The 21,617-nt window shown below is 39.2% G+C and overlaps 1 protein-coding gene across 1 annotated transcript in view; it reads left to right on the top strand.

Moving 5' to 3' along the window:
• The window catches only part of Wnk3 (WNK lysine deficient protein kinase 3), a 135,275-nt gene that overhangs the window by 10,727 nt on the left and 102,931 nt on the right, over positions 1-21,617 (top strand). The window contains exon 2 of the mRNA XM_048336374.1: positions 16,489-17,138. The gene's annotated coding sequence lies outside the window, so the exon portion shown is untranslated. The remainder of the gene's footprint in view (positions 1-16,488; positions 17,139-21,617) is intronic.

Here is a 21,617-nt window from a genome sequence, read left to right as displayed (position 1 = left end):
AAGTCTGAATTCTGATTAATCAGGGAAGGTTGGGTTGTTAGAAAGTGGTACTATGGTAGAAAGTGTTGGATTTGAAGATGGACATGGTAGTACAGGCCTATAATTCCAGCACTGAGGATTCCAGGCAAGAGGATAGAAAGTTTGAGATCATTCTGGAGGTACCCTGTCTTAATAAACCAAGAACAATAACAAAAACAAACAAAAATGAATGTGTGTTGGTTTTGGATCTAGAAAAGCAGGATTCCAAAATTCTGCCCTTTCCCCCTTACTAGTTGTGTGGTTTTTGCAAGCCACTGAACTTCTCTGAGCCTTCCTAATTATCAGAAGTCAGGTTAATATCAAGCAACTCTCAGGCTTGTTATGAGTAACTGAGTTAATTAGAAGTTTATTTGTTTATACATTTGTTTTTTGCACTGGTGATGGTGACTAAACTCAGAGACTTGCATACTGCTTCACTACTGAAGTATCCGAAGCCTTGAATGAAGTTCTTTTCAAAACTATAAAGCAAGAGTTTACATACTTTTATAGTCTGGTTTTTTTGTCTCTTCTCTTTTGGTATTGAGATGCAACCCAGGACATTGCACTTGCTAGGCAAGCACTTTGCCTCTGAGCTACATCCCAGCTCGTTTTTACAAACTTGTTTTGTCCTGGTTCTGGAACTTGAATCTGAATTCAAGCTTGGGCACTGTCCCTGAGATTCTTTTATTCCTCAAGGCCTAAAGTCCACCACTTCTGGCCTTTTGTTGGCTTATTGGAGATAATAGTTGCACAGATTTTCCTGCCCCTACTGGCTTTGAACCTCCATCCTCAGATTTCACCCTCCTGAGTAGCTAGGATTACAGGTGTGAACCACCTGTTCCCAGCAAGAGTTTACAACCTTTTCCTGTGTTAAGGGCCAAATAGTAAATATTTTATGCTTTGTGGGCCATGAAATGTCTCTTGGAACAACTCATTTCTGTTGTGATAGCAGCCATGGGCAATATGTAAATGAACAAATATGGCTATGTTCCATTAAAGCTTTATTTATGACACTGAACGATGAATTTCAAATAGTTTTCATGGGTCACAAAATACTATTCTTTGGATTTTTTTCCATTAAAAAATGTAAAAACCTGACTTAGTTTTCTGGCTGCACAAAACAGGGAGTAATGTAGGTTTGACCTGAAGGCAGTATGGAGTTCGGCCACCCACTGCTATAAAGAGTTAGGCAGAGTGAATATTAATTAGGGAAGAGAGGCAGGTGATTGATACAAAGAAAATATTTAACTGTGATGATAAAAGAAGATGGAGTTGGTTTTAGCCTCTTTTCTAGTTTAGACCTAGAACTTTTTCACATAAAATATGTGTCTTTATAGGGCATTAGTGGCTCATGCCTCTAATCTGATCTACTCAGGAAGCTGAGATCTGAGGCTCTCATTTGAAGCCAGCCTGGGCAGGAAAATTCCTGAGATTCTTATCTCCAGTTAAGCACCAAAACATCTAGAAGTAAAGATGTGGCTCAAGTGGTACAGTGCTAGACTTGAGCAAAAGAAGGTCAAGGACAGCATGTGGGCCCTGAGTTCAAGCCCTAGGACCAGCACACACAGACAGAAAAAGGGTATCTTTTTGCCAGAGTAAAACTGGAGGATAGAAGCAAAGAAAATATAATTTTAGTGTTATAAATTTTCAAGGAATGTGATGTGGTTTGTAGTACACAGTTCAGGGTTATAAATAGTGTGCAGTGTGTACATATGGCTCCATATTATATATGGCCCCTTATTAGGAGTATTTACAAGTGGACTTGGAAGTTGAGATGCTTGTGTTGAATTCTCCCTCCTTCTGTACCTCTGCCCTTTTGGCTAGGGATGGAACGCAGGACCTTAACACATTCTAGTCAAGTACTTTATCACAGAACTATACCTCCGCCTCCCTGGTTATGGTTTTTACTAGTTGTGTGATCTCAGACATGTTACCTGATTCATCCGTCCCTCCACCCCAGTTTTGTCTGTCTTTCTTGACAAGTTTTCGCTATTGGTTCTGTCGGGCCCTAAATCTTGTGTTCAGCGTTTCTCCTGTCTCAACCTCTAGAAAAGAATAGCTAGGGCTACAGACAAGGCTGGCAAGTTAATTTTGGAAGTTTTGCTTGAACTCAAGGCCTCACATTCTCACTTGGATTTTTCTGCTCTCAGATGGTGCTCTATCACTTCAGCCACACCTCCAGTCCATCTTTTGTGGAATAATTAGAGATAGAGTCTTAAAGACTTTTCTGCTACAAGTGACTTCAAACCTTGATCTTCAGATCTCAGCCTTTTGAGAAGTTAGGATTATATATATACATGAGCATATATGCACCTGGCTGTTAGTTTATTGAGACAGGGTCTTCATGTAGCACGAGCTGACCTCAAAATCAAGATCCTCCTGCCCCTACTGTCAGCTTCCCAGGTATTACCACCATGCCTGGCACACATAATTTAATATTTTGAGCCTCATTTATTAAACAAGGATAACAATATTACTGACCTCAAGATTCTTGTGATGATTGCATGGGAAAATGAATGAAAGGATTTATAAGAGCTTGGCATATATGTTGCACTCAATGTTTCAACTGATAATATTCATTTGAATATATGTTGTACATACCTTATTTGTGTTTCCTTCAGCTATTTTAAGAACAAAATAATATTCTTTGTGGTTGTTTTTTTTTAAACAAAGTCCTACTCTATACCCTAGGCTGGCCTCAATCTTGGTGATCCTGTTTCCTGCATCACTAAGATTAGATGTGCACCATACTAGTCCATTGTGTCTGTATTTTAAATTAATTATTTTTTATCACAGTGGCATTTGAATTGATGGTTTCATACTTGCTAGGTAGATGCTCTACAGCTTGAGCCACACCTCAGCCCTATTTTACCTTTTTGTGTATTTGCCAGTCCTGGGGCTTGAACTCAGGGCCTTAGCACTGTCCCTGGCTTCTTTTTGCTGAAGGCTAACACTGTCACTTGAGTCAGAGCACCACTTCCAGCTTTTTCTGTTTATGTGGTGTTGAGGAATTGAACCCAGGGCTTCATGCATGCTAGGCAAGCACTCTACCATTAAGCCACATTGCCAGCCCATGGGCTACATTTCTATACATATGTGTACTTTTCTCTATATTGACTTTTCTACTCTACCAGTCCATTTGTATACATATAAACATGTATGTACATATGTACACATATATAATGAATTATACAGTATTTGTAATAACAAAAAATTGAATGCTACAACGTACAAATGAGAATCTTCTGTGTTTTGAAAAGAGAAAAATATATCTTTACTTAGGACTGAAGAAAAAGCTTAATAGTTACAGCAGCCAGGAGGGCTGAGGTTAGGATGATCTCAAGTTTGGGGCCAGCCTTGCTTACACAGGAATACATTGTGTCAAAAACAACAACAACAACAACAAAAAACAGCAGCAGCACAAAGCTTAGTGAGCAGAGCACCTTTGGCTCTTACCTTGCAATCCTAGCTACTCAGGAGGATCATAGTTTGAAGCCAGCCTAGAAAAATATAAGAGACTCCCATCTTCAATTACCTAACATAAGGCCAGGCCAGAGGTGTGACTCAATTGGTAGACCCCACAGTACACTAAGTTTATACCCTGAAGTGTCAGTACTAACAAACAAGCTATCCAATTAAGCACAAATAAAAAGCTTAATGAGTGAGGCATGATGATTACCTGTAGTTCCAGCTACTTGGGAAAATGAGGCAGGATGATCACTTGAGTCCGAGATTTCATGGCTAAGCTTGGCCATGTAGTAATCCCCTGCACCCCATAAAAGCCCCACAAATAATAAAAGCTGGGTATATACTATAATACTTTTTGTGTAGAAAGTTTTGCTTAAATAAGTAAAAGATTCTGAAGGGGCTGAGGACATAGGTCAGTGGAAGAGCATGTGCCAATGATATGAACTTTGGCTCCATCTCTAGCACCACAGAAATATAAGTAAATGAAGGACGAAAGCAAAAGAACCTGTAAATATGAAAAGGTATGGATTTATTCCCACTTCTGTGTAATCAAATTGGTAATACTTCACACTCATCAGATTGACTGATTACATTTTAAATATTGCCTGTTAGCGCTGGGTGGTCACATCTATATTGCTAGCTAGTCAGGATGCTGAGATTGTAGGATCGAGATTTGAAGCCAGGATGGGCAGACAAACTAGAATGACTTTTATCTCCAGCTGGCCAGCAAAAAGTGAGCCTGCTCATAAGATTCTTTGAGACTCTTATCTCCAATTAATTACCACAAAGTTGGAAGTAGAGCTGTGGTTCCAGTGGTATAATGCTAGTCTTGAGCAAAAAAGCTCAGGGAGAGTGCCCAGGCTCTGAATTCAAGCCATAGGTCCTTCACCAAAAAAGCCAGAAGTGGAGGTGTGGCCCAGTTGCCAGCCTTGAGCAGCCTTGAGCCCTAGTAGCAGCACAGAAAAAATTACATGTTAATACAAAGTACTGATAAGAAAGTGAAGAAACTCCAGGGTATAGGATATCACAAAAATGTACACACTGCCCTACTATGTAACTGTACCCTTTTTGCACAACACCTTGTCAAAAAATTTTTGTTTAATAAATAAATTACAAAAAAAAAAGAAAGTGAAGAAACTCAATGTTAGTGGTGGGAGTATGAAACCGTGCAACTTTTTACCTGGCAATTAATTCAGCAATATTTAGTAAAATTAAAGATTGTGTGCCTACCTGGGCATATGTGGTTCACACTTGTAATCCTAGCTACTGAGTAGGCTGAGATCTGAGGATCATTGTTTGAAGCCAGCCTGGGTCAGAAAAGGCTGAGACACTCTTATCTCCAATTATTCACCAAAAAGCCAGAAGCAGAGCAGTGGCTCAGTGGTAGAGTGCTAGCCTTAAGCAAACAAGCTCAGGGAAAGTGCCCAGGCCCTGAGTTCAAGCCCCACTAGTGTCACCCCCCCATAAAAAAAAGAGATTGTATTCTTGTACTCCCAGCCACTTGACTATTCAGGAGTCTGAAGTGAGATTTCCCTGTAATTTCAATTTACACAGAAATGCTTTCCTCTTTTAATGGCCAAGAAGCTATTTGATTTATGATGAAAAGGCCCTAAATACATGATTCTTAGCTCTTTTCCTAGTTTTGAAAATAATTGTTTATTATTGTTTGCTGTATTGGAGGCCTAAACCAGGGCTTTATGCATACTCATTAAACCCTCCACTGAGGTATAGCCCAAGCCAGAATATATTTTTATTAGTTATTGCTTAACCTTAAACTACCAGTTATTTCATCTTATTGTATCACAAATATTTTTCTCTGAAAGGATATTTGCTAGTGTTATTGTTGTGGGTCATGGGGCTAGAACTCAGGGCCTGGGCATTGTCCCTGACCCTCTTTGTGCTCAAGGCTAGTGTTCTACCACTTGAGCCACAACTCCACTTCTGGTTTTCTAGTGGTTAGAGGTAAGAGTCTCATGGAACTTTTCTGCCTGGCTGGCTTCAAATCACGATCCTCAGATCTCAGCCTCCTGAGTAGCTAGGATTATAGGTATGAGCCACCAGTGCTGGGCTAAGGATTCTTTTTTTTGACTTAAATGGGTATTTGTTTATTTTTTTGTTTGTTTGTACCTGTCCTGGAGCTTGAACCTTGGGTCCTGGGCACTGTCCCTAGCTTTCTTGTTAAAAGACTAAGACTCTACCACCTGAAACACAGCTCTACTTTCAGGTTTTGGGTGGTTAAATTGGAGATGAGAGTCCCATGGACTTTCCTGCCTGGTTTGGTTTTGATACAATTCTGTGATCTAGGTGTGGGCCACCAATGCCCAGCTGTCTTTCTTTTGTTGTTTTTGTGCGCTGGTTGTGGAGCTTGAATTCAGGGCCTGGGTACTATCCCTGAGCTTTTGTGTGCAAGGCTAGTGCTCTACCACTTGAGCTACAGCTCCATTTCCAACTTTTTGATGGTTAATTGGAGATAAGAGTCCTGCCCTGGCTGGCTTCAAACTATGGTTCTCAGATCTTAGCCTTTTGAGTAGCCAGTGTTACATGGGTGAGCCATGAGCACCCAGCTGTCTTTTTTACTTTCTTGATTATTCCTTGAAGCACAAAGGTTTAACAGTTTGCTGAGATGCACCTCCTCAGTTTTCTATTGCATTCCTCATGGTTTCTTTTGTTGTTATATTTGGGAAATTATTGGTAAGTGTTAAATTACTGAGATTTATTACATTGTTTTCTCTCAAGGATTGTAGCTCTTACGTTTATGCCTTTGTTTTACTTTGCATTGATTTCTATGTATGATATGAGGTAGAAGTCCAACTTGACTCTTTTGCATATTGATTGAGTTATCCTACCATCTTTAGTTGAAAAGACTGTTGTTTACCCGTTTATGGTCTTTGTCTCGTGAACTTCAGTTGACATACTTGTTAGAGTTTTGCTTATATTTGATTGATCTATGTCTACCTTTACTTTGTTGCTCATATCTTTTGTTTTGTAGTTTAGTGGAGATAAGGGTTTTTTTTGTCAGTCCTGGGGATTGAACTCAGGACCTGAGCCCTGTCCCTGGTTTCCTTTTGTTCAAGACTAGCACCCTACCACTTGAGCCACAGCACCACTTCTGGCTTTTTCTGTTTATGTGGTGCTGAACCCAGGGCTTCATGCATGCTAGGCAAGCACTCTACTTCTAAGCCACATTCCTAGCCCCGAGATAAGAGTTTTACAGACTTTCCTGGCTCAAGCTAGCTTCCAACTGAAATCCTCAGATCTCAGCTTCCTCCATAGCTAGGATCACAGGCATAAGCCACTGGTGCCCAGCTCACGTTGCTCATTTGCAATGTAATTCTTTTGTGGTAGAGAGAACATATTTTGTATCTTTCAATCCTTTCAAATTTATAGTTTTTTTTTGGTAGTTACTGGCATATGTTTTAGAGAATGTTCCATCTGTGCTTGGAAAGAATATATTTTACTCTTGTTGAATGACATGTTCTGTCAGTGTCAGCTAGGTCAAGTTGGTTGACAATGTTGTCTAAATTTTCTGGTATTATGTTTGATTCTATTATTGAGAGTGGGACATTGAAATTTTGTGCTATTAAATTGTCTTTTTTATTAAATTGTCTTTTTTGACCTTTAGTTTTTCAGATTTTTATGTTTTATTATGGGGCATTTTCAAATGAGTATGTATAATCTATAGTCTTAATGAATTAACCATTTTGTCTTATCTGTCTGTCTAGCTAGCTATCTACCTACCTTCCTATCTATATCTATCTATCTATATCCCCTTTTGTCTCTAGTAACATTTTTCTTTCAGGAATTAGGCTGTGTGTGTATATGTGTGCGTGTGTCTTTGTCTGTGTCTGTGTGTCTGTGTCTATTTGTGTTGTGCTGAAGATTGAACTTTGTGCATGCTAGGCAGGTAGCATGGTGCTTTGATAAGGAGTTAAAATCAGAATCTAGATGATTGGTTTGTGTGTGTGCATGCACATGCACATTCATGCCAATAGTGGGGCTTAAACTCAGGACTTTGAGCTCTTGTGTGTTTTTTTTTATCATTTCTTTATTGTCAAAGTGATGTACAGAGTGGTTACAGTTTCATATATATGGCAGTACATACATTTCTCTTTTAAAAATAATAATTACTTATTTATTGTCAAAGTGATGTACTGAGGGGTTAGAGTTTCATACGTTAGGCCATGGGTACATTTCTTGTACTATTTGTTACCTCCTCCCTCATGCCTCTCTCCCCCTCCCCCTTTCCTTCTCCCCCTATGAGTTGTTCAGTTGGTTTACACTCTTGTTTGGTTTCTTGCTTGTGGACTACCACTTGAGGCATTCATTCAGCCCAATGAATTCTGCATGGTGTTTTGCTGCTTAGATGGTTTCTGAAAGAGTTTTCTGCCTGTACTGGCCTCAAACCACCCTCCTCTAGTTATCAACCTTCTGAGGATTACAGGCATGAGCCACTGGCACCCAGCTTCAAGAATAATTTTGGACTTTGGTTATTGGAGGTTCCTTTTAGTTCTTTTTTTTTTTTTTTGGCCAGTCCTGGGCCTTGGACTCAGGGCCTGAGCACTGTCCCTGGCTTCTTCCCGCTCAAGGCTAGCACTCTGCCACCTGAGCCACAGCGCCCCTTCTGGCCGTTTTCCATATATGTGGTGCTGGGGAATCGAACCTAGAGCTTCATGTGTAGGAGGCAAGCACTCTTGCCACTAGGCCATATTCCCAGCCCTCCTTTTAGTTCTTTGTGTATATTATGGTTAGCTTGATCTTATCCATAGAAAAACAAGCTAGAATTAATAGGAATTGAGTTGATTATATTGAGCAGTCTCAGTTATTTCTCCTGACTTTTTAAAAAAAATTATTGTATTATAAGGGTGATGTACAGAGGGGTTACAGTTACATAAGTCAGGTAATGAGTGCATTTCTTTTTGGACAATGTGACTCTTCCCTTGCTCTCTCCTAGTTTTTCCCTCCCATCCCCACCCACAAGTTAAGTATAGTTCATTTGATTTTGATTTAAGTCAGTATTTTGCCTTTAGTTTTTTAAAGATTAATATTTCATAGTGCTTTTTTTGGTGGTACTGGATTTTGAAATCTGGTCTCATGCTTTTTGGTTTGCTTACTTAACTGGTCCTCTACCATTTGAGCTATGCCTGCAGCCTCAATTTTTTTTCTTTTTAAAGGAAACTTGAGTTGCTTTATTTAGCTTCCGATTTCTTAAGAAATGTAAGTATTTTGGACAATAAATGAAAATAAGACTGTGCTTACAGACTTTTTGCCATGTTCTCTCTTGTGGGATTGCTAGTTTATTGTTGCCCTTTCATTTACACAGGATGTACACGTGAGATGGTAAAAGGTACAATACATTCTACAACTAAACACCACTTTCTGTAACTGAATGCTATTTTTTTTACATAGATCAGTCACACAGACTTTTCTACTTAGCTGGCTGGCTTTCAACCTTGTTCTTCTGAGTCCTGAGTAGCTAGGATTATAGACATGAATAACTGATGCCTGGCTCATGGTGCTTTTTTTTTAATGTTGGTCCTAGGACTTGAACTCAGGGCCTGGAAGTTGTCCCTGAGCTTTTGTGTTAGCTTTTGTCCCTAGTGCTCTACCACTCAAGCCACAGCTCTACTTCTGGCTTTTTGATGGCTAATTGGATATGAGTTTGACAGACTTTTCCTGCCTGAGCTGGCTTCAAGCTACAAATCTCAGCCTCCTGAGAAGCTAGGATTACAGGTATGAGCCTGTAACCAACTCCTGGCACTCATGGTACTTTTGATTTAATATATTTCTGAATAAATCTTTGTGAAAAAAATGTACCTTTCAAGGCATATAAGATAGTAACAAATTTGAGCCTTCATGTGGAAAAACATTTTTCCTTCATTATTTTCAACTTCACATATGTCCATTAGGAAATTTTAGAAAAATATGGCACGGCAGAAAAATGTTCATAATTCCATAATTCCCTTAGTATTATTTGTGTGTTACAAAGCTTGTTGTATATACTTTTTGTCATTGAATCATATATAGGGAATTTCTGTTTTTGTGCCAGTCCTGGGGCTTGAACTCAAGGTGGGGGGCACTGTCCTTGAGCATTTTTGCTCAAGGCTAGTGTTCTACCACCTGAGCCACAGCTCCACTTCCAGATTTTTTGTGTGATTAATTGGAAATAAGAGTCTCATGGACTTTCCTACCCAGACTGGCTTTGAACTGTGATCCTTAGATCCCAGCCTCCTGAGCAGCTAGAATTGTAGACATGAGCCACTGGTGCCCAGCTTGGGAAATATCTTTTCAGTCTCACTGAAAACTTCATTTTTTCCCTTTCCCTTATATTTGTTAGCACCTCCAGGATTTTGTTCATGCTAGATAAGCACTCTGAAACTGAGCAACATCTCTAGCCCTAAAGTGTTTTTTACTTTCTCTCTCTCTCTCTCTCTCTCTCTCTCTCTCTCTATTTTTGTGCTGGTACTGGAGCTTGAATTTAGTGCCTGACATTCTTGCTTGGTTTTCTTTTTTTTTTTGGCCAGTCCTGGGCCTTGTATTCAGGGCCTGAGCACTGTCCCTGGCCTCTTCCCGCTCAAGGCTAGCACTCTGCCACTTGAGCCACAGCGCCCCCTCTGGCCATTTTCCATATATGTGGTGCTGGGGAATCGAACTGATCGAACTGAGAGCTTCATGTGTAGGAGGCAAGCACTCTTGCCACTAGGCCATACTCCCACCCCCTCTTGCTTGGTTTTCCACTCAAGGCTGGCACTCTACTACTTTAGCCACACTTCTTTTTTTTTAATTTAATTTATTTATTAATTGAACACAAATTTTTTGACAAGGTGTTGTGCAAAAAGGGTACAGTTACATAGTAGGGCATTGTGTACATTTCTTGTGATATCTTACGCCCTGTTTTTCTATCCCTTCCCTAGGTCAGGTAGACATATATACAATATACAATGTATCAAGAACATATACAGTAGCCACGTGGCCACGCCCAAGAAAGTTCGCCTAGGGCTTTAAATGTAATGTCCATATTAGACAATATGTCGACAGTAGTCTTATATGAACGTACATACATAGCTTTTGAGCTATTGTATTCCCCTGAGAGGTCAATTTTTGACCTTTATATGTTGAGTAATTGTTTGGTTTTAGTTACATACTGTTGGGTCGCTGTCCCAATCCTGTGGGGAATACTATTTGACAAGCAGTTTTTGGTTTCACAGACTTGGTCTCTACTGTCTCTCCATCTCCCTTTGTTAACATTCATATATCAGGGAGATCATGCCCCTTTGTTTTCTGTGTTCTAGGCTTGTCTCACTCAACATTATTTGTTCCAGTTCTGACCATTTCCCTGCGAATAACAATATTTCTCCATTCCTAATCGCTATGTATTATTCCATTGTGTATAAGTACCATATTTTTTGGATCCATTCATCTGTGGAGGGGCATCTGGGTTGTTTCCATATTTTGGCTATTGTGAATTGTGCCGCGATAAACATGGAAGTACAAATGTCTTTTTGATATCTTGGGCTTTGCTGTTTAGGATAGATGCCTAGGAGTGGTATGGCTGGGTCATAGGGTAGGTCTATATTGAGCTTTTTGAGAAACCTCCATACTGTTCTCCAAAGTGGTTGTACTAATTTGCACTCCACCAACAATGGAGAAGGGTTTCCTCTTTCCCCACAGTCCTCCAGCATTTGTTGTTGCCTGAGTTCAGAGTATAGGCCATTCTAACTGGGGTGAGGTGGTATCTCAGGGTGGTTTTTTATTTGCATTTCCTTTATAGCAGGGATGTTGAGCATTCCTCATGTGTTTCTTTGCCATTTTTATATCTTCTCTTGTGAAGTCTCTCTTTAGCTCCTTGCCCATTTCCTAATAGGTTTATTGGGCTTGGAGGGGCTTAGTTTTTGAGTTCTCAGTAGATGACAGATATCAGGCCTTTGTTGCTGTGCTGGTAAATATCCTTTCCATATCGTTGGCTGTCTTTCTATTTTGGTGGCTATGTCCTTAGCTGTGCAGAAATTTTTAATTTGTAGTAGTCCCATTTGTCGAGTCTCTCCCCTATTTGTTGTGCCCCTGGGACTCTATCAGGAAGTTCCTTCCTGTGCCTATAAGTTCTAGCATCTTTCCTACTCTGTCCTTCAGTAGTTTCAAGGATTCAGGTCTGATATTGAGGTCCTTGATCCATTTTGAGTTGATCTTGGTGCATGGTGATAGGCTTGGGGTCTACTTTGCGTTTTCTCGATATGGCTGCCCAGTTCTCCCAGCACCAGTAGTTGAAGAGGCTCTGTTTATTCCATTGTATGTCTTTAGCTCCTTTGTCGAATATCAGCTGGCTGTAGAGTGCGGTTTTATTTCTGGATCTTCAATTCTAATCCATTGGTCTTCCGATCTGTTCTTATACAATACCAGCTGTTTTTGTTATGATGTTAGCCACACTTCTATTTCCAGCTTTTTATTGGCTAATTGGAGATAAGAGTCTCTCAGATTTGTCTTCCTGGGATAACTTTGAACCTTGGTCCTTAGACTTTGTTCGGCTTTTGAGTAGCTAGGACTACAGGCATAAGCCACCAGTGCCTGGATACAGTGTCATTTTTAATGCTGTATCATGCCTTATTTTGAGATATTTACTTAAACCCATATTAGGCTTATGTTTAATTAGAGTTTTTCTAATTATAAGTCTTAAAATAATCATCTGTAAGGTTAGGCCTTAGCACAGAGTCTTAACTTTTGTTTCTTTCTCTCCCTTCTCCCTCCTTTTTTGGTGTGTTATGGATTGAACCCAGGGTTTTGCACATGCTAGGCATGTGTTTTATCACTGAGCTGGGTCTCCAGACTATGACTAATTTCTTTTAGTTACTGTATATTAATTAATTGTACAAAGCTATGGGATTCACCTGACATTTTTATATGCATATGATATACTTTAATCATATCCACCTATCTGTTGTCCCTTCTCATCTTTCTCTCCCCCCTTTTCTCTGACATCCTTTAAGGTCCCTCTTTACTTTCAATGTTACCTCCATAATTTCCACATATGAGAGAACACATGTGATACTTTATGAAATCGACTGATTTGGCTCAACATGATGATCTCCAGTTCCATTTTCCAGCAAACAATTGACATAATTTCATTTTTTATAGCTGAGTGAAACTCTTGTGAGTGTGTGTGTGTGTGTGTGTGTGTATGTGTGTGTACACCACATTTCACAGTTTTAATGTATTCATCTGTTGATGGACACCTAGCTTGATTCCATAACTTGCTATTGTGAATAGTGCAGTGATAAACATGGGTATCTGTAGAGTCAGCTTTTTTTTTTTTTGCAGTACTGAGTATCAAGTATGGTTTCTTCCTTTTTTTTTGTAAATTTATTGTAAGGTGATTGAACAGGTGGTTATGTTCACATAAGTAAGGTAATGAGTACTTTTCTTTTTAAACACTGTTGCCCCTCCCTCATTTTCTCCTGCTTAATACTCCCCACTCTCCCCAGATTATAAAGTTCATTCCAACATAGTGTCTAGTGGTTATCATTGCTGCATTAGTTCATCCTTTGTCTTGCTGTTTCTGTGATTCCTTTTCCCTTCCACAGATCAGATAAGCTATATACAAAACAAAGGATGCAGAAAACTAAAACAGAAAGAAAAAAATAGAAGTAACTGCATAGAGGACATAATAAGAACCTCTTATTTCCAGTTCTTGGAGTTCATAATCTGGTTATCATACATGCTAGCATGTGTCTAAACCACGGAGTGGCATCCTAGTCCTTTTCTGTTTTTCTCTTTGTTTTCTTGGTGGGGGGTATCTTTATTTTTCTCCACTTCAAATTTAATTAATTAAATTTTCATGCCATTCCTGGGCTTGAACTCAGGTCTGTCCCTTAGCTTTTTTGCTTAAGCTGCTGTTCTACCCTGGAGCCACAGCTCCATTTCGGACTTTTTGGTAGTTAATTGGAGATGAGAGTCTCATGGACTTTTGTGCTCAGGCTGGTTTCTAGCAATGATCCTCAGATCTCAGCCTCCTGAGTCTCTAGAATTACAGCCATGAACCACCAGCACCTGGCTGATTTTTCTTTCCTTTTTTTTTGCCAGTCTTTTTGCTCAAGGCTAGAAATCTACCTCTTGAGCCACAGCACCATTTCTGGCCTTTTCTGTGTATGTGGTAGTGAGGAATCAAACCCAGGGCTTTGGCATGCTAGCAAGCACTCTACGCTAAGCTACATTCCCAACTCCTTGATTTCTCTTTTTTATTCTCTCAACTCCATATCTCTTCATACAGACTGGGCACAAGTATATGTTACTCTGCAGCCTCTTTCTGTATAGTATAAGAACACAGCCAGTTGTAAGTACCAGGATGTCTGAGAATATCTTTCTGTATAAATATCTCAGGTTTCCCTCAAACTTGAAATCATTTCCCTCCTCCTACTGAGTACTAGTGTGTTCTAGAATGCTAATATTGACTAAACTGACTTTGATTCTTTTAAGCATATATCCTGGGGTCAGTATAGCTGGATCACATGGTAGTTCAAATTTTCATTTGTTTTTTTATTAGTACTGGAGCTTGAACTCAGGACTTCACTCTTCTGCCCTGAATCACACAATATTGTGCAATTCAACTTACATGCCTATGCCTCCAGAACTATATTTTTAGGTTTTTTTTTTTATCGGTGGTAGGGCTTGAACTCAGGGCCAGGGTGCTGTCCCTGAGCTCTGTTTATCAAGGCTAGCACTGTATCATTTTGAGCCATAGCTCTACTTCCAGTTTTCTGGTGGTTATTTGGAGATAAGAGTCTCACAGACTTTCTACCTGAGTTGACTTTGAACCTTGGTTCTCAGCCTCTTGAGTAGCTAGGATTACAGGAGTGAGCCACTAGCACTGGCCTATTTTTAATTATTTAAGGAATGTCTGTGCTGATTTTCATAGTGACTGAACTAATTTACATTCCCACCAACAGTGTGTACAGTCCCCCTACCCACCGACTTTACAACATTCATTGTTGTTTGTTTTCTTGATGATAGTCATTCTGACTGGGGTGAGATAGAATCCCTATTTTTTAACATTCTTTAATTAACTTATATTAGTTATATAGAGGTGAGATGTAGTTTTCATGATATCTAAGGATATTAAACATTTTTTCATGTACTTATTGGTTATTTGTACTTCTTTGGAGAAATGTCTGTTTAGTTATTTTGCCCATTCAAGGATTGGATTAATTCTTTTTTTCCAGTCCTGGGTCTTGAACTCAGGGCCTGAGCATTGTCCCTGGCTTCTTTTTGCCACAGGCTAACACTCTACCACTTGAGCCACAGTGCTACTTTCAGCTTTTTCTGTGTATGTGGTGCTGAGAATCAAATCCAGGGCTTCATGCATGCTAGGCAGGCACTCTACCACTAGGCCACATTCCCAGCCCTATTTATTCTTTTTGTGTTTAATTTTTTGAGTTCTTTCTATACAGACAAATTGGCAACTTTCTAAGTCTTATTTCTATATGTGATATTGTTAAAGTCAAAGAATTAATGGTTTTGAGTCTTTTTTTGCTATCCTTTTAGTATAGTGTATTACTATTTGATAGATTTGTTAAAATCTGAAAGCAAGCCCATAAATATTTGTTTTATTTAAAACTGCTATGGACTATTCATAGTGACATTATTGACAATAGAAAATGGTGGGAACAACTCAATCCATTGATAAATGAATAAATAAAATGTGATGTATACACACACACATACAGTGGGGTACTGTCTACCCTTTCATGAAATCCCAGGACTATGGACTATGGCTTACTCCTTAAATACTAGCTCCTCAGGAGGCATAGATTGGGGTGTTTTGAGGTCTAAAGCCAGAGTGGGCAAAAAACCAGCGAAATCTCATCTTGGTAAACTAGGCATGGTGGTGTAGTCCTGTGATCACAGCAGTGGGGGAGACTATAGGTAAAAGGATTGTAATATGAGGTTGCAAAGTACATAAAGTACATAAAGGCTGAGTGTGTGACTTAAGTGGTAGAGTTCCTACCTCACAAGTTCAAGGCCCTAAGTTCAAACCTCAGTATTTCCAAGAAAAAAAGAAGTCCTAGCACATGCTATCACAATGATAACTCTGAAAAGCATTATGCCACATTAAGTCAGACACAAAAGGACAAGTGTTGTGTGGTTCCACTTATAATGAACTTACTACAGTAAGTAAATTCAGACAGGTAGAAAGTAGAATGGAGCTTTCCAGGGGGTGATTTTGGATAAGTATTTTGTTGTTGTTAGTAGTTCTGGGGATTGAACCCAATGCGTCACTTAGCATGCTTAACATGCACACTATGCCACTTATCTATCCCCCAAAACCCTTAAAAATGACTTTCATTCTCTGTATAGAGACCAGAGTCTAGTCAAGTTGCTGAGGTTCACCTCAGCCTTTTGGGCTCAAGTGATCTTCCTGTCTTCAGCTTCCCACATAGGTATACATCATAGCATCAGACTGGATAGGGAATTTTCATATAATGAGTACAGAGTTTTATCTTGGCATAATGAAAAAATGTGGGGATATGTAGAAGTTATGATGGTACAATTATGTGAATTTATTAATGCCTTAAAGCTGTTACACTTAAACATAGTTAAATTGGTAAGACTTAAGGTTCTGTATATTTTTCCACAATGAGAGATCTACTATTAGATAAATTCTAGAATTTCAGAGAAGAATCACCTACAATGAACTCAGGCTTTGGGCCTTTATTTTGAGTTTGATGGGTTGATAGAACTGACAACCAGGTTCCTAACCAATATTCCTGCAATATGAAAATATACTTAGCTGTAAACTAAGTGTTTATAAGGCATCTTGGCTCTGAGGTAAACAAGATAAGACACTGAGTCTTAAACAAGATAAGTCCCTGGAGTCTGCCAGTTGCTAAGGTTGGGACAGAAAAAAAAAGAATAAAGTACTTATTAAAAAAAGAGGGATTAAAATCAGGTGACTTGTTTTCTCCTTAATGATTTCCTTTGTGGACAATTTTTAAAATATCCTTTTTCCCCCTTCAGGTTGCTATGGAAATATATGACCACGTAGAAGGAAGTTCATTCTGATTATTCTAATGCCTGAGATGTAAATATACTGAAGAGTGGAACCGAGAAATTTAGTGCCAACTTCATTAAAATGGCCACTGATTCTGGGGAGCCAGCCAGCACAGAAGATTCTGAGAAACCTGATGGAGTTTCCTTTGAAAACAAAGTTCCCCAGGTTGCTACAACTTGGCAGTAGAAGGTAGATTAAAGACAAAAGCAGTATCATCTCTGCTTCTGGGGAAACCATAGAAAGAAAGAGATTTTTCCGAAAGAGTGTTGAGATGACTGAAGATGAAAAAGTTCCTGAATCTTCCCCCAAGATGAGAGAATAAAGGCTTCAACAAATATTCCAAGAGTTGACAAACTTCCTACAAATGTACTAAGAGGTGGACAAGAAGTGAAATATGAACAGTGTTCAAAGGCAAACTCAGAATCCTCAAAAGATTGCTTGAAGGAGAAAAGTGAAAAGGAAATGGAAGAAGAAGCAGAAATGAAGGGCTGTGGCGACTTCTCCTAGTGGCAGGTTCCTGAAATTTGACATAGAACTGGGGAAGAGGAGCATTTAAAACAGTGTATAAAGGACTGGACACTGAACTTGGGTTGAAGTTGCTTGGTGTGAGCTGCAGGTGGGTAATAATCTTCATGGTTATAATTAAATTCTAGTTTTAGTTGACTTGGCCTTCTTAGGATTAAAATGTAACCTGGATTAAAAAAATGAAGGGTCTGTCCTTCACCTTCAGAAATCATGCTCCTCTTAGGAGTTTATACCAACCTTTTTGTTACCCCTATTGTTTTCTGCTGTTTTTTTTCTTTTTGTTGTTTTTTGCTTTATTTATAGTGCTCAGAACTGAATTCTGGGCCTGGCACATGGTAGGCAAGCAGTTCTATCACTGAGCTACATTCTCAACACCTCTCTAGGTTTTTTGTTTTGTTATGCTTTTGTATCAGTACTGGTGCTTGAACTCAGGGACTCATCACATTCTCACTTGGCTTTTTTGCTCAGGGTTGGCACTAGCACTTGAGCCATGCTTTAGTTACTGTTTTTTTGTTGCTTATTTTATTTTCTAGTATTGGGCTCAAACCAGAGCCCCATGCATGCTAGACACATACTTTACCAGTGAGTTATATCCTAGTCTTTGGTTTTTAATTTCTATAGCTCAGACTGGCCTTCAGCTTGTAGCCAGGCAATGTCAGCTTCCTGAGTGCTGGTGTACAGGTATGCCCACCATGCCTGTCTTCCTTCTCCCCTTTGTTATAAAAGATACCAGTCTATGATGGCTTTCTTTTGGAAAACTGTCATACCTTAGATATTTACCAAATTCTTGTTAATATTTCATTTTGAAAACGTCAGTAAATGTGTATGTCACTGTTTGTTATACTAAATACATGGAGAGTAAGATAGGAATATTCAGTGTGATAGCCTTTCTCACTCTTGTTTTATGCCATTTCTAAGGCTTGAAGTCAGCCTTGTGTTCTTTCTTGGCTTTTTTGCTCAAGACTGGCTGTTTTACCACTTAAGCTACACCTCCACTACTGGCTTTTTGCTGGCTAATGGGAGATGAGAATAGTGTCACAGACTTTTCTACCTCACTGTCTTTGAACCACCACCCTCAGATCTCAGCCTCTTGAGTAGCTAGAATTACAAGTGAGCTACTCCTCTTCTCTTCGTCCCTCCATTCTTCCTCTCTCTGTCCTCTCCCTTCTCTTTCCTTACCCTCCTCTCTGTCTCCTTGCTCTTTCTCCTTTTGAGGCTTGAACTCAGGGCTTTTGCTCAGCTTCTTCATTCAAGTCTGACTCTTTACACTTGAGCCATACCTCTACCTCGGCTTTATTTTTTATTTTCACTCAACATCTAAGAACATTTTAGGGAAAAGTATATTTAAGATCTTTCTTTTCCTTCTCCCCTTCTTTCTTGTTATATTCCTCCTTTTCTTCTTTCTCTATTCCCCCTTTTCCCCTTATTCTTTCCTTGGACAGTCCTGAACTTTTGATTCAAGTGATCCTCCTGCTTCAGCTCTCAAGTAGTTGGATGGAAAAAATTGTATTTTCAAATGTCAGGCTTAAATTTAATTTTGAAATTATATCAAATATAAGGACAGTTGATTTTTAAATAGAAATCTTTATTTTAGTTTTATTTTTTTTTGCCAGTCCTGGGGCTTGAACTTAGACCTTGAGCACTGTCCCTGGCTGCTGCTGCTGCTTCTTTTTTTTTTTTTTTTTGCTCAAGGCTAACACTACCTCTTGAGCAACGGCACCACTTCTGGCTTTTCTGTTTATGTGGTGCTAAGGAATCGAACCCAGGGCTTCATGGATGCTAGGCAAGCACTCTACCACTAAGGCCACATTTCCCAGCCCCAGAAAACTTTATTTTTAATTAACTTTTCTTTTTAGTTATAATTTATTTTATATTTATGAGTATTTATTAATTATGCAAATGTGTTTCATTATGAATTTCCATACATGGAAAATATAATCTACTTTGATAAAATTCATCTTGTTAATTTTTCATATCCTCTTCTTTAAAACATTTTTTTTGGTCGTTCATAGGCTTGAACTCTAGGCCTGAGCACTATGAGCACTATCCCTGAGCTCTTCATCTCAAGACTAGCACTCTACCACTGGAGCCAGCACCACTTCAAGTTTTCTGGTAGTTAATTGGAGACAAGAGTCTCATAGACTTCCTGCCCAGACTGCCTTTGAACCATGATCCTCAGATTTCAGCCTTCTGAGTAGCTAGGATTATAGCGTGAACCACCGGTGGCCGCTAAAACAATATTTAAAACAAGTTTCATTTTTCTATTTTCATTCATGTGTATGAAGTACTTTCACTATATTCAGTTGCACCTTCACCCTCTCCACTCTTGCTGGCTCCTATCCCCAGCAGTCCCTGTTTTATATTCCTCTCATTCACTTTTTTTTTTGCTGGTCCTGGGGCTTGAACTCATGGGCTTGGGCACTGTCCCTCATTTCTTTTCTCAGGCTAGAACTCTACCTTTTGAGCCACAGTGGCACTTGCGCTTTTTCTGTTTATGTGGTACTGAGGAATCGAACCCAGGGGCTTCATGCATACTAGGCAAACACTCTACCACTAAGTCACATTCCCAGTCCAAAGGAAAATGCCTTTACAAAAATGGAGATGACAAGAGAGAGCTTCAGTCTAGTAAATAGCATTAATTTTTCCCGTTAATTTAATCAGTTGGATTTATTTGCTGGATAAGCTAAAAAAAAAAAGGGACAAAGTGGTAATATAGTAAATTGAATAAGGACATTCAAAGATATCCATATCTTAATCTCTTGCATCTGTGAATATTCCTCATTGTAAAATGGAATTTTGCAAAGGAGATTAAGATATAGAGAGGACTTTACATCATCTGAGTGGATACACTATAGTCATAATGGTCCTTCTAAGAGGGACACTGGTTGACCATAGAGAAAGGTTTTTTGAATGGAAGCAGAAGTTGAAGTGATGCTGCTGCTGGATGTGTAGGGAGCCAAGGAATGTAGGTATCTTGTAGAAAGTTAGAAAAAGCAAGGAAACAGATTGTTCCTCAGAGTTTCCAGAAGGGAGTGCAAATTAGTACAACCACTTTGGAGAACACTATGGAGGTTCCACAAAAAGCTCAGCATAGACATACCCTATGATCCAGCCATACCACTCCTAGGCATCTGTCCTGAACAGCAGGTCTCAGGATATCAAAAAGACATCTGCACTCCCATGTTTATCGCTGTACAATTCACAATAGCCAAAATATGGAAACAACCCAGATGCCCCTCTACAGATGAATGGATCCAAAAAATGTGGTACCTATACACAATGGAATTCTACATAGCGATTAGAAATGATGAAATATCGGTATTTGCCGGGAAATGGTCAGAACTTGAACAAATAATGTTGAGCAAGACAAGCCTAGAACACAGAAAACAAAGGGGCATGATCTCCTTGATATATGACTGTTAAGGTGGGGGGGGGGGGAGTAGAGACCAGGTCTGCGAAACAAAAAACTTCTTGTCAAATGGTATTTCCCACAGGTTTGGGACCTTGCATTATGTAACTAAAACCAAACAACTACTAAACATAAAAAGGTCTAAAATAGACCTCTCAGTGGATCACAATAAGCTCAAAAGCTATGTATATATGATCATATAAGTCAAGGATAAGCAAACTCTATTGTTGACGTTATATTTAAAGTTCTAGCTGAATTAAAAAAAAAAGTTCCCAGAAGGAATACAGCCCTCTTGACGTCTTGGCTTCAGCTGAGTGAGGCTTATTGTAAGCTTATGATCTCCATAACTGGAAGATAATAGATTTATATTTTAATCCACTAAATGTATGCTCATTTGTTACTATAGCAATAGGAAATGAATACAATATAGTCCAGCTGCCATTTTTTTCATTCAACAAATAAATAGGGGCTGGGAATATGGCTTAGCGGTACAGTGCTTGCCTAGCATGCATGAAGCCCTGGGTTCTATCCTGAGCACCACATATATAGATAAAGCTGGAAGTGGCACTGTGGCTCAAGTGGTAGAGTGCAAGCCTTGAGCAGAAAAGAAGCCAGGGACAGTGCTAATGCCCTGAATCCAAGCCCCAAGACTGCCCTCCCTCGAAAAGAAAAAGAAAACAAATAGTCCCTGCAATGTGGTGGATCAGTACTAATAACGCATTAGGGCACAATGAGATGAAAAAGCAGAATACAGGCCCTGATTTCAGAAGCTTACGGTAGGGGGAGTTTATAGTCAGTAATAAGAGGCCTACAGATTGGAGTTAGTGAAAAGATGAAAGGGCTGTTAAATATGAAAAGATGAAAGGGCTGTTAAATATAGGTTTGTTTAAAGGAAATGGTAGGGTTGAGATAGCAATGAGGCTGGACTCTTTGCTGCTTCTTTTTTAACGTTTTGAGATGATTTGCTACTTAGAGAAGAGTTGCAAAGAGTATAGAAAGCTCTTCATCTAGTCACTCCCTCTTCCCTCTGGTTAATGTCTTTATCTGAGAACATTTATCAGAACTAAGAAATTGATTTTATTCTGTACTAGTGACTTAAATACAGAATTTATTTAGAATTTATCGATTCTCCTACAGATAATCATTTTTTAGTTTTATGAT

This window comes from Perognathus longimembris, chromosome 28, assembly GCF_023159225.1.
Source record: "Perognathus longimembris pacificus isolate PPM17 chromosome 28, ASM2315922v1, whole genome shotgun sequence".
NCBI lineage: Eukaryota > Metazoa > Chordata > Mammalia > Rodentia > Heteromyidae > Perognathus > Perognathus longimembris.
Note: the sequence above shows the minus strand (reverse complement) of the source record. Positions and strands in the feature narration are given on the sequence as shown.